Source organism: Thermobia domestica, chromosome 2, assembly GCF_964235325.1.
Source record: "Thermobia domestica chromosome 2, izTheDome1.hap1.1, whole genome shotgun sequence".
NCBI lineage: Eukaryota > Metazoa > Arthropoda > Insecta > Zygentoma > Lepismatidae > Thermobia > Thermobia domestica.
The window spans coordinates 289,583,532-289,594,717 of NC_137455.1; positions in this window are offsets into that span (position 1 = coordinate 289,583,532).

The window sequence follows — 11,186 nt, forward strand, 5'->3', positions numbered from 1 at the left end:
ACTGTAATGTATGCACACAAAATTTTTCTTACCTTTTGTGTTTTGTCTACTATCTTGGTTAAGTCTAAAGGACCAGTACGATACTGTAAACTACCGATACTGTATCTGACATACAAGATCAAAAATACTTCAAAAATCAGTCTCTTATTGTTTTGCACTATAATACTCTACTATACAATTGCAGTCAGACCGAAAGATGGATTGAAAATTCAGATCTTTATAATGATCATTCTTTATAATTCTGGATGATGCCATAGTTTCCATAGTTTGGTTCTCAGGCTTACATATGTAATCAGCACATTGTTAGGAGCTCATTGTTGGGATGTTCAATAAATACTGTATATCGATTTCTTTTAACTATCACAGTTCTAATTATTTTATATTACAACTTCTGTCAATTTTTCATTCAAGAAAGCTTTATTTCTTAATTAAATTTACCACTTACTTCGCTCCGGTATAACTTTTCCAAGCAATTTCAGCAGATTCGCCTACAATCTTTGGTAGATTGGAGATCTTTACTGCAAAACACCAAACATTATAGCATTAGAAGTCATCTTGTAGCTTTGTGTCCATAAGAGATTGATATAGAAAGAGGTTTAATTGAGGTTTAACTCTTTACTATACGACTAATATATAGGCTGTAAGCTTCCATACAGACAAAAGGCAAAATTGCACCTCTGAGGCAATAGTGTCTGATGTGTCTGCAACCAAAATAGTCTGTTGTGCAAAGTCTAATGGCGTCTAAAGTAATCAATTCTGAGAAGGTTGTAGCACTTTCAGGTATACACTTAAGTAATTTCAACACAACACAACCAACGTGGATTTACTGCTGGGCACTTTACTTTGAACGCCATAGTTTGACGATATGCAAGGCGACGGTCCCCAAACTTTGTATCATTGACTAAGATACATCCGAAACGAAAGTCAGTGAAGCAGACACCATAAGTATTTGCGCAATTAATACATTGATGGCATCGGAGAATCAACTAACAGAGTTTACTACGTTAAACTGGTTCCATGTGTTCCTACCAACCATCTAAGATGACATTCACAGAAACGTTACGTCATAAGACGAATGTTCATGTGTTAAAAGCCAGCCTTGTCGTGCATCGGAAAATTAATTGTGTAAAACTGTACGAACCACCTGGCTAGTGATCAGTTGAAATATGTGGTTATTGTGGACGAGGCATCGATATATTTAACATATTGTGAAAAAGTTTCAGCAGTTATGTTTCGATGCACCGAGAAGAAGCATTTTATTAGTCAATGGACCGACAGCTACCCACACGATTTCATGGTTGTGGCTGGGTTTTGTTACAGAAAAAAAATAAAGTTACATGGCATTGCCAACAATGGAAAAATTAATGCCTTTTATTATAAGGTACATGTTTTGATTAGTATACATCATAATCTTCACACAGTATGCAACGAATACCAACCGAGTGGAACTGCGTCAGGAAAAAGCATCTAGTCACACAGTGAAAACATTGCTGGTATTCTAAAACGGTTTGAAGCTAGGACTGGAAATCGTGCTATTCTCTTCACCAATACTCTTATCTAGAGTCTCGATGTCAGTTCAATGGACTACATTGACTTTGAACTTTTGAATTACCGCTTTTCTTCTCGTAACTTCTCACAGTATTTGGTGTCTGGAAAATGTCCTAACAGGAGTGGAATACATCTTATTCACTTGCAAAGAGATCTTCAGTGGAGAGTTGAGTTGGTAGGCAATCGTAAAGAATACCGGTCGTCACGTAGAATACACATCTACGATGGAAGGGCGAACTGTCATAGGTGAGTAGACATTTCTATTTAGAAGCTTCTCAGCCTGTGTAGAAACTGAAATAATGTCATAGGATTTTTCCTTTTCTTAATTTTTCAAACATTATTTTCTTCATTTTATATATATATATATATATATATATATATATATATATATATATCCTTTCGTCTCAGAATTCTGCCCGGCAGATTCTAGTCACCTATTTCAGTTCACTATAGCAGAGCAGTTCAAATTAAGGCATTAGAGTAGAGGGATAGATTGAGAATTACACTTGGAAATATAAGAGCTGTGCGGTTATGGTTTCACTAGCATATTTGCACACTTCAAGTAATATTCGTCTGATATACTCGGACTTCCTATAATGTAAACCACCAGACCATTCACATGAAGATAGTTTTATAGCACGTGACTAACACAGTGTCCTCAGCAGGAGCCAAGAGGAACGGCCCAACATGATATCAGATGACTCATAGTTCTGTGAAAGTGATTTTGGACATCGCATGGTGTGGAGAGAATGGAAGCATGATATAATTCACAGCAGAGCCATAAATGTGCTAAATATGGATATGGTGTAGTTATGGTATGGGCGGACATAATGAAAACTGGAAGAACACTACTAATATATTCGATTCAGGACCTTCACTGAAGAATGGTATTCTACCGAGACTCTAAAACGATATGTTCGTCTTTTCCGTAGGACAGCGAGTTCTGACTTCGTTTACATGGAAATCAACATATCTACTATGAATACTGCCACGTTGTGTATCAACCGTACGGATTGGTCAGCACATTCACTAAATTTTAATCCCATCGAACATGCTTGTGATGTTCTTTGAAGACAAATTGCACAGAGGAAACCACCTTCCTGGAACTTCCAGGCTCTTCAAATTGTCCTTACGAAAGTATGGGGCAACATACTTCAGGTTTCCTGAACACATCTATCAACAGGATACCAAACACTTGCGCTGTCTGAGCTGGCCATAGTAGTAAGAATAATGTCAGTTAGGCGAACTTCCGTGTCTCTGGGTCCCTGAATCAGAGACCATGGCCTCTAGCTCAGGATCAATTACCTATTGCTACATAGGACCACCCTTTTTAAATTTGGCATTGATTCTTTGTCTTCTCCTAAATTTTGGGAGAGGTAAATAGGACGATCACCCTTAAATTTTGGAAATTGCAGAATTTAAAAATTTGGTATGGTAGTATAGGAACCGGAATGTATCTCTATAAGTTTGGGTGGTTCATCTCATTCCTATTCATGAGTAAGAAATTAACAAAAGTTCAAAATTTCCATTAAACTTCTAATTTATCTTCTTTGATGAAGCTTTATCAAATTATATGGATATATGGTTGAATACAGATGTCCATCCCCTTTCATAGAATATGGGTGCATTAACACACCTCTCATTAATTTTGAAAGGAATACAGAGGACCACCCGTTAAATTGGGAATTGTAAAAAAAAAAAAAGATTTAGTAAATGTTGTCTAGAACTCGAATATGTATTCTTGTAAATTTGGTTGGTTCATCTTGTTCCCTTTTGTGGATAAAAAATTGCCAATGATATAAATTTGGAAGGTTTTCAATCTAATTTATACTATTTGATGAAGTTTTATCGTAGTATATGCTTACGGAAGTGCAGGAGTAAATTCTTTTTTATAGGACATGGGTATATTTATGTTCTCCTAAAATATTGGGAATCATACACTTACCTACCTCTTAAATTTGGGAATTGTTAAAAATATATGTGTTTGTAAATGTTTTCTTGGACATGATTATATACTTCTGTAAATTTGCTTGTTTCTATTTGTCACCTTATATAGTTACAAAATTATCAAAAATATAATGTTACAAATTACACTTTATATTTAACGTGTAGCATGTTCAGCTACATTGAGTTGGAGCTGCCTGTATTTTTGGAACACTCTGTATATGCTGGTCTCTGGAAGTGAAACGGAAATATGGACAATGACAAGAATATGAAAGAAAGAAAGAAAAATGTATTATATCTGATTGTATAAGTTACTCCTATTTTTGTATTTCCTCGATTAAGAGAATCTATTGTGTTTACGTTTTTTTTTAAAAAAAAGAAAAAGAGTAAAAATTGTAGGTAATGAGAATAAGAGCGAAGGTTGTAGAAGCGAGTTTGTTTGCAACAAACTCAAGGTTAAATCGCGTGACGTAATGTCTGGTCGTTTGCGCGTAGACAGCTGCCTCGCTCGTGAGCGAAAGCCGTGAGCCAGGTTAGTTGCTGCGCTGAATGTCCATCTGGATTGTCCATCTGGATTGTCCTTCTGGAAGTACCTGACTGTAGTATTTGGTCGAATGTTAACGGAGGATGGAGGAATAGAAAGTTTGAAGTTGAATTTTTCTTCGTTTGAATTAACGGGTCGGAATAATACGAAGTTATATAAATTCGGTTTGGCGTTTTATAAAAACTTCAGATTTCCTACCAAGTTTTCTTCTATTAACTGCATGAATTGGGAACAGTAGAATCGAGTAGAGGTGATTGAGGACAGACGATTCCAATGACAGATTAGAGCAGTTTGAAAATTGGTAAGTACAAACCTAGCTGTAGTTTCTAGAACCTAAAACCCAGATAACCTTGGTTTGGTTAACTAAATAACAATTTGACTAATACATTTTTCCTGCTAACATAAGTAGAAGTAGCTATTAGACTATTAATTATTAGATTTAATACTTGGTATGAAATTAATTCGTAATTTGATATTGAAAGGAATATTGCATTTAGCGCCCCATTATAGTCTTTTGATATTTCTATTTGAGAGATTGATTTCGACGTCGAATTAAATTTTTCTTGTTTCTTGCTTTGAGAGTTTAATAGTTTTCGCGTTATTTAGTATTATTAAAATTGTTTGATCGAGTCGCGGTCGCTTTTGACTAAGTTTCGACACTTTCTATTCCGAGTAAATTTTTATTAACTTTTGAAATTGTTAATAGCGTTAGAATTGTTCTTGTTTGGAATTATTCATTTTATCAAAGTATATTTAACTATTTTTCAAGTAACTTTCACCTATTATTCAGTTGCAATTAAATTACTTTCTCACTTTTCATAGTAAAAAGCTCATTCTCAGAATTAAAATTTGTTGTTGTTAATTTGTATTTATTTCCTTAATTTTTGATTATTTGTAATAAAAAGCCAATTGAATATTTTCTTTTATTTAAAATTATATTTAATATTTATAATCTTGATAACCTTGCATTTTCGTTTGGGAGATTTGAAGCCTGCATCACTTTGGGGATTCTTTGAATTTTTTATGCCAGATATCAGAACCGTGTCAAAAGATAGTTTGGCTAAACTTAATCACTGCTTATTTGTATTGAATAGAATTAAGGTGGGTGTCAAGCAATCCTCGGCACAAGGTTCGTTACAAGTTCAGCGCAGCAACTCACCTCTTGTTTGATGAGGCATCTCTCCCTGAAATTTGTAAGGCATTTAATTTTTTTTCATTTTTTGAATTTTTAGTTAAAATAAGGTTAACGACTACTATATTGGTATTTTAATGCTATATATGCTAAAGCGTGAAAAATTCCAGAGAGCGAGGAAACAAAATACGATTGAATTGTGTATATTTAGAACTCTGGGGATAGTTTCTGTAGTATCTCGTATTTTGCTTAGATTTAGTGGTAGTTTGCTTTGTTAATAGTATATGTTTAATAATTTTACTGTTTTTTGTATTTTGCTAGTTATACTTTGTAATTTATATGGAATGAAAATGTCGGAGGAGTACGTTAGCATAAACATGTCCGAGGTAGATTCGAGTTTCGATTGGAATACAATTGATCAAACTGGATTTGACGATAGTATTTTTGATAGATCGACAATGAGTTTAACGCCACCGCTTAGAGATTCATTGTTATATGTTAATTCAAGAGAAAATAGAGAAATGCTGAATAGCCCGAGTGAAAATGTAGAAGGAGATAGAAGTCAGCGTATTATGTTTGGTAGGTCAAATAGTTCCAGTTTAGAGAATCCTTTTAGTAGAAACTTTAGTTGTTTAGCACAACCTCCTTGAACTGTCCATAGATCCTTTGAAAGAAATAGTTTTCATTCTGGAGGAAATTTGTTTTTGAATGAGCCAGAAGTAGGACAAGCCCCCTCAAATGAGTATTTTGATAATAATGCCCCGTTAGGAAGTGCTAGTAATTTAAATCTTTTGGTAAAAGTTTGTTCGAGTGTTAGCAATATAGCTAATAGACAGGTAGGATTTAACTTACCATCTGAGAGTTCTCAACCTGTGGGCCAGAGTAAGGGATGTGATAAATATCAACGTTTAGGACAGTATTACAGGAGAGTTTCAGCAATAAAAAATTCTACTCCAGTTAATCTGTATAGTAGAGGAAATTCTATATTAATAAATAAAAGTAATCAACAGATGTGTGAGGGTAGTTCAAAAAGAAAAGAGCAGTTAGGGGAAATAAATCCTAAACCGCCTCCAATGTTGTTTTCTGGCAATTATTGTGATCAATTTATTTTTCAAAAAATTGCTGAATTGTTGGATCAGAAATTTAAGAATTTTAGGAAGATTGATGGAAAAAATAGTTACATTATTTTTGATTTGTTGGTCAACTTAGAGCAAATCATTGAAAGTACTAGTTTTCCTTTGAATGCTATTTATAGTACCTTGTTATCTAAAAGTGAAGGAGAATTTCTGGATGAAATTCAGCGAGCTATTTATTTGAATATTTCTTGGCCGCGATTCAAGAAGTTAATTTTTGAGAAATTTATCACTAATTCAGTTAAGCATGCGTTAATATCAGAAAGGTTATTTAGGAAGCAAAGGTTAACTGAATCTGTTGATCAGTATATTAATGATATATATTATACTGCTTTGATCTTGGATTGTTGTGGTGATGAAGAACAATTAATGCGTATCATGCTTGATGGCATGAATCCCGCGGTGAGATTTAAAATGTTTGGTCTTTCTATTCCAAGAAATTTAGAAGAACTTAGAAGAATTTCTTTAGAGTTTTCTAAAATCTTTCGAGATCAGGTTGAATACGGAAATAAGTCATCGGGTACTTCAGTTGCTTTGGTAAAGAAAATGATAGAGAGTACCATTCTAAAGAATTGAATGTAAATAGACAAAAAGTTGAATCATGTGATTTTGGTAAAAGTAATTCAAACAATTTGCGACGATCAATGAATTCTAATGCGGGTTCGGAAAAACAGAATATTGTACCTTCGCAATTAGACGGAACAGTAGCTACCTTTGTAAATGTTCGCGTTAATAATGAGTTAATTCGTGCTTGTTTAGATAGCGGGTCGTCTTATAATTTACTTACGTTATCGGTTGTTGAACGTTGTGGGGTCGTGCATTATCTTGAGGAAACCACTCCGATTGTAATTCGTGCTCCTTTGGGATCATTTTATGAATCAAGTAAGGAGATTAAGCTCACTCTAAATTTTTCCTGTTGGTTCGAGCGAGTTAGTTTTCTAGTAGTGAATGATTTGCCGTGCGATTGCCTTCTGGGAACTCCATTTTTGAAAAGTACCTCTTCGAGTGTGGACTTTGTTCGTGGAAGATTGAATTTGCGTAATAATCGCAAATCAGTTATCCTGTATTTTAGAGACGATACAATATCCATTCAGAATTCGACTTCAGGATTTAAGTCAGTTGATCGTGTTGACCATCAAGGTGGAAGTGTAGGTTGGAATGAACTTAAATCTAAGAAATCGACTTCGTTGTTTTTTCGAGATGATTCGTCACTAAGAAACGGACTTAGATCGGGGTACTCGGTTGGCCAATCAAGATCATATGGGAATTTGGAAAGGAGTCAGACAGTTCATCATGGCAGAAGATCATTGGATGTTGGGGTCCAGTGTGATATAGAATTATCAACCATTGAGCGGCAACTATTGGAAACACCTACTTTAGCACAACTTGAAGAAATTCATCGTGTTTTTGGATTGAAACAACCCGAACAAAAAGAGACTTTAATTGGACACTCTGTAGATTCCAATTGTGTGAATTTAACTGGATCAGTTCAGAATAATGGTTCTTCACATGATTTGAGAAATAGCCAACGTAGACCCGATTATCTTCAGTTTTTGGGGGAAAAATCTGATGGAGATGCGAATCTGAGATCGTTTCCTTCCACATCTTTGCATCAAGGAGAGTTGGATAAGAAGTTTGGATCTGCACCCAATAATGGAAAGGGTGATACAATGGAGATTGATGTGAAGAAGAAAAAGAAGAGAAAGAAGAGGAAAATGAAGAGTCGTCGAGTTTTGAATAATAATGCTACCTCTTCTGAACTTGAACAGAAATGAGTGGAACGATGTGTGGGAGGAAAGGAAGACTGTGTTGCAGCGGTTCATATGAACTTCTGTGATAGTGATTCGGCAGCTTCAGATATGGATTTAGAGCAATCTAATAAATTCTGTGAATTAGTAAAAAAAATAAAAAACAATTAATAGATCCTGAAGATAAATTGCATACGGAGTCGTTTTCAAAAGACAATGTTAAGGATATATTGAGAGATTCGGGTTCGGATTTTCAATATAATGATAAAGATATTTTAGAATTCATTGATGGTCTTCGTACTGAATTTTCTGATGTTATAACGGAAAAAATAGGATGTTGTCAAGGCTTTGAAGCTAAACTTTATTTAAAAGAACAAAAACCATTTAAGGAGCATCCATTTCCGATTCCTAAAAACAAAGAAAAAATTTTTTATGATTGTATCGATGACCTTGTGTCTCAGGGTATTTTGACTGAAGTAGATCATTCGGATTATGGAAGTAGTTGCTTCTTAGTACGAAATAAGAACGGTTCACATCGCATTGTAGATAACTTCTGTAAGGCGAATTCCTTGATTAAGGATGACGTATATCCTGCGCCTAATTTAGAAGAATGTTTGACGAGTTTAGCGGGTAAGAAATTCTTTACGAGCCTAGATCTTACCAAAGCATATTTCCAGTTGCAACTAGAAAAGGGATCACGCGAAATAACCACTATTGTTACCCCACGTGGCAGCTTTCAATATACGAGGGTACCAGTCGGTATAAAGACTGGAAGTTGTATTTTAGCGAGGGTAATTGATAAAATTCTTGGTGATTTGAAGGATCTAGGCGTAAAAACTTATTTTGATGACATTTTAATATGTACTTCTGATGTAGAATCACATAAAAAGGTTTTGATAATGGTCCTCGAAAGATTGAGAAAATATGGAATTACTGTTTCCCCAGATAAGAGTGCTTTCTTTTATAAAAAAATAAAATACTTAGGATTTGTAACTGATGGGGATACTATCGAAATTGATCCATCAAGGGTCGAAGCTATTAAGAAAATCCCTCCACCTAGAAATAGTCGCGGAGTACAAAAAATTTGTGGATTGTTTTCTTATTATGCTCGATTTTGTAGTGGTCTTCAGGAGTTGATGGGTCCATTAAGCGAGTTAAAATCAACAAAAAGGAAATTCGAATGGACCATCGAGCATCAGAAAACTTTGAATAAATTAAAGCAGGAATTATTAGATAATGTTATATTAAGGACTCCTGATCTGTCCAAGAAGTTTTTCATCCATGTTGACGGGGGAGGAAAAGCGATTGGAGCTTGTTTAAGTCAAATGGATGAGAATAATAATCTTATTCCTGTATCGTACTTTAGTAAAAAGTTGACGGAAGCTGACCGACACAGGAGCATTTATGAGATCGAGTTCATCAGTCTCGTTAAAGCAATTTATAGGTTTCGCCACTATTTGATTAATGAGTTTGTGGTTTTTACCGACAATAAGGCGTTATCCTGGATTTTGGGTAATTCTAAGAGATTGTTAAAATATGGTCCTTTAGTCGAGACTTTATGTCAATTCTCATTTACTATCCAACATGTTAGGTCCCAAAATAACGTAGTTGCAGATTTCCTAACACAGATGTATGATCCATTTGAATTTGTGCAAGTGGACGGACCCGTGGGTATGGCTATAATGAAAAGGAATTTTAAAATGGCAAATTCTTGGCAATTGCCTATGGTGAAAGAGCCCTTATCGGAGTTACAAAAAGATCCTGAGTTAAGAAATATTATAGAAAGGTTGGAATATGGTAAGAACATTCGAAATTATGTTTTAAATAATGGCATATTAATTAAAAAGAGTAAAGCCTTAAACCTTCCTTTTAAAATAGTAATTCCGAAGAATTTGCAGAAATTAGTGATCGAGTTCTTTCACGATCACGAATTGACAGGTGGTCATACCGGGACTTTTCGTACTTTAAAGAAAATAATGCGACGCTACACGTGGGACTCGGTAGTAAATGACGTTAAGGACTATGTCAGAACTTGTAAAACCTGTCAATTAGTCAAAGAAAACAACAAAAAGAAAATGGGTCCATTAATATCAAAATTTTCAACAAGTTGGACAGAATGTAATGGTCGATATAATAGGACCTTTGCCGACCTCTAATTATTTAAATTCATATTAATTGGGGTGGATAATGCTTCGAGATTTGTTTTTCTCGAAAAATTAAGAACCTTGAATTCTACTGTTATTTGTAACAGGTTAATGGATGTTTTTAGTAGGCTAGGAATTCCGGAATCCTTGTCTACTGATAATGCATCAGTCTTTATATCTGCCCATTTTAGATCCTTTCTATTTGGGTTAGGAATAGAACATATTAGGATTAGTCCATACCATGCTGAGGCTAACTTGGCGGAAAGATTCATAAAAATTTTGAAGGCGTCATTAAGAGCTTATTGTGCTGAAAAACAGCAGTGGTCTAATTTTGTACCTGTGTTACAATATACGCTAAATATATGCGAGTATTCTGGTCTCAAATCGATTCCATACGAATTATATTTTGGACGTCCCTTGAACACCCCATTAGAATTGAAATGGAAGATTTGTGACCAAGAATTCTTCAAGCATAAGAATGCTGATTTATGGCACAATGCTCTTGAGAATATGGAAAAGGCATGGTTAAAGAGGAAATCTTTATTATCCAAAATTAGAGGTCCAGTTGTAGTTTCTGTCAATGACCAAGTATTGGTAAAGTCTCATGTTAAATCCTCTCTTGCTGATAAAGTAGCTAAGTCATTGAGTTTTAAGTGGGATGGACCCTTTATTATTCGGAGGTTTTTGACCCCTAATACATTATTGATATCTGATGCTGATGATTCTCGAGACTCATATAAGCGAGTTCATGTGTCGGATGTTAAGAAGTTTTTCCCTAGAAGAAATGTTTAATTACAATCTCTGAAAATTCAATCAGATGATTTTTCTCGTCGCTTTCTGGGAAAATGAATTACAGTAATGGTAAGATTAAATGTAAAGGGAGTAAGATCTCTTAGATCAGATTATATTTTAATTTGTTGTAATTTGATATAATTTTGTATGAAATTGTATATAAATTTTTAATGTGTTGATTAAAATTTTAAAATTGTTGAA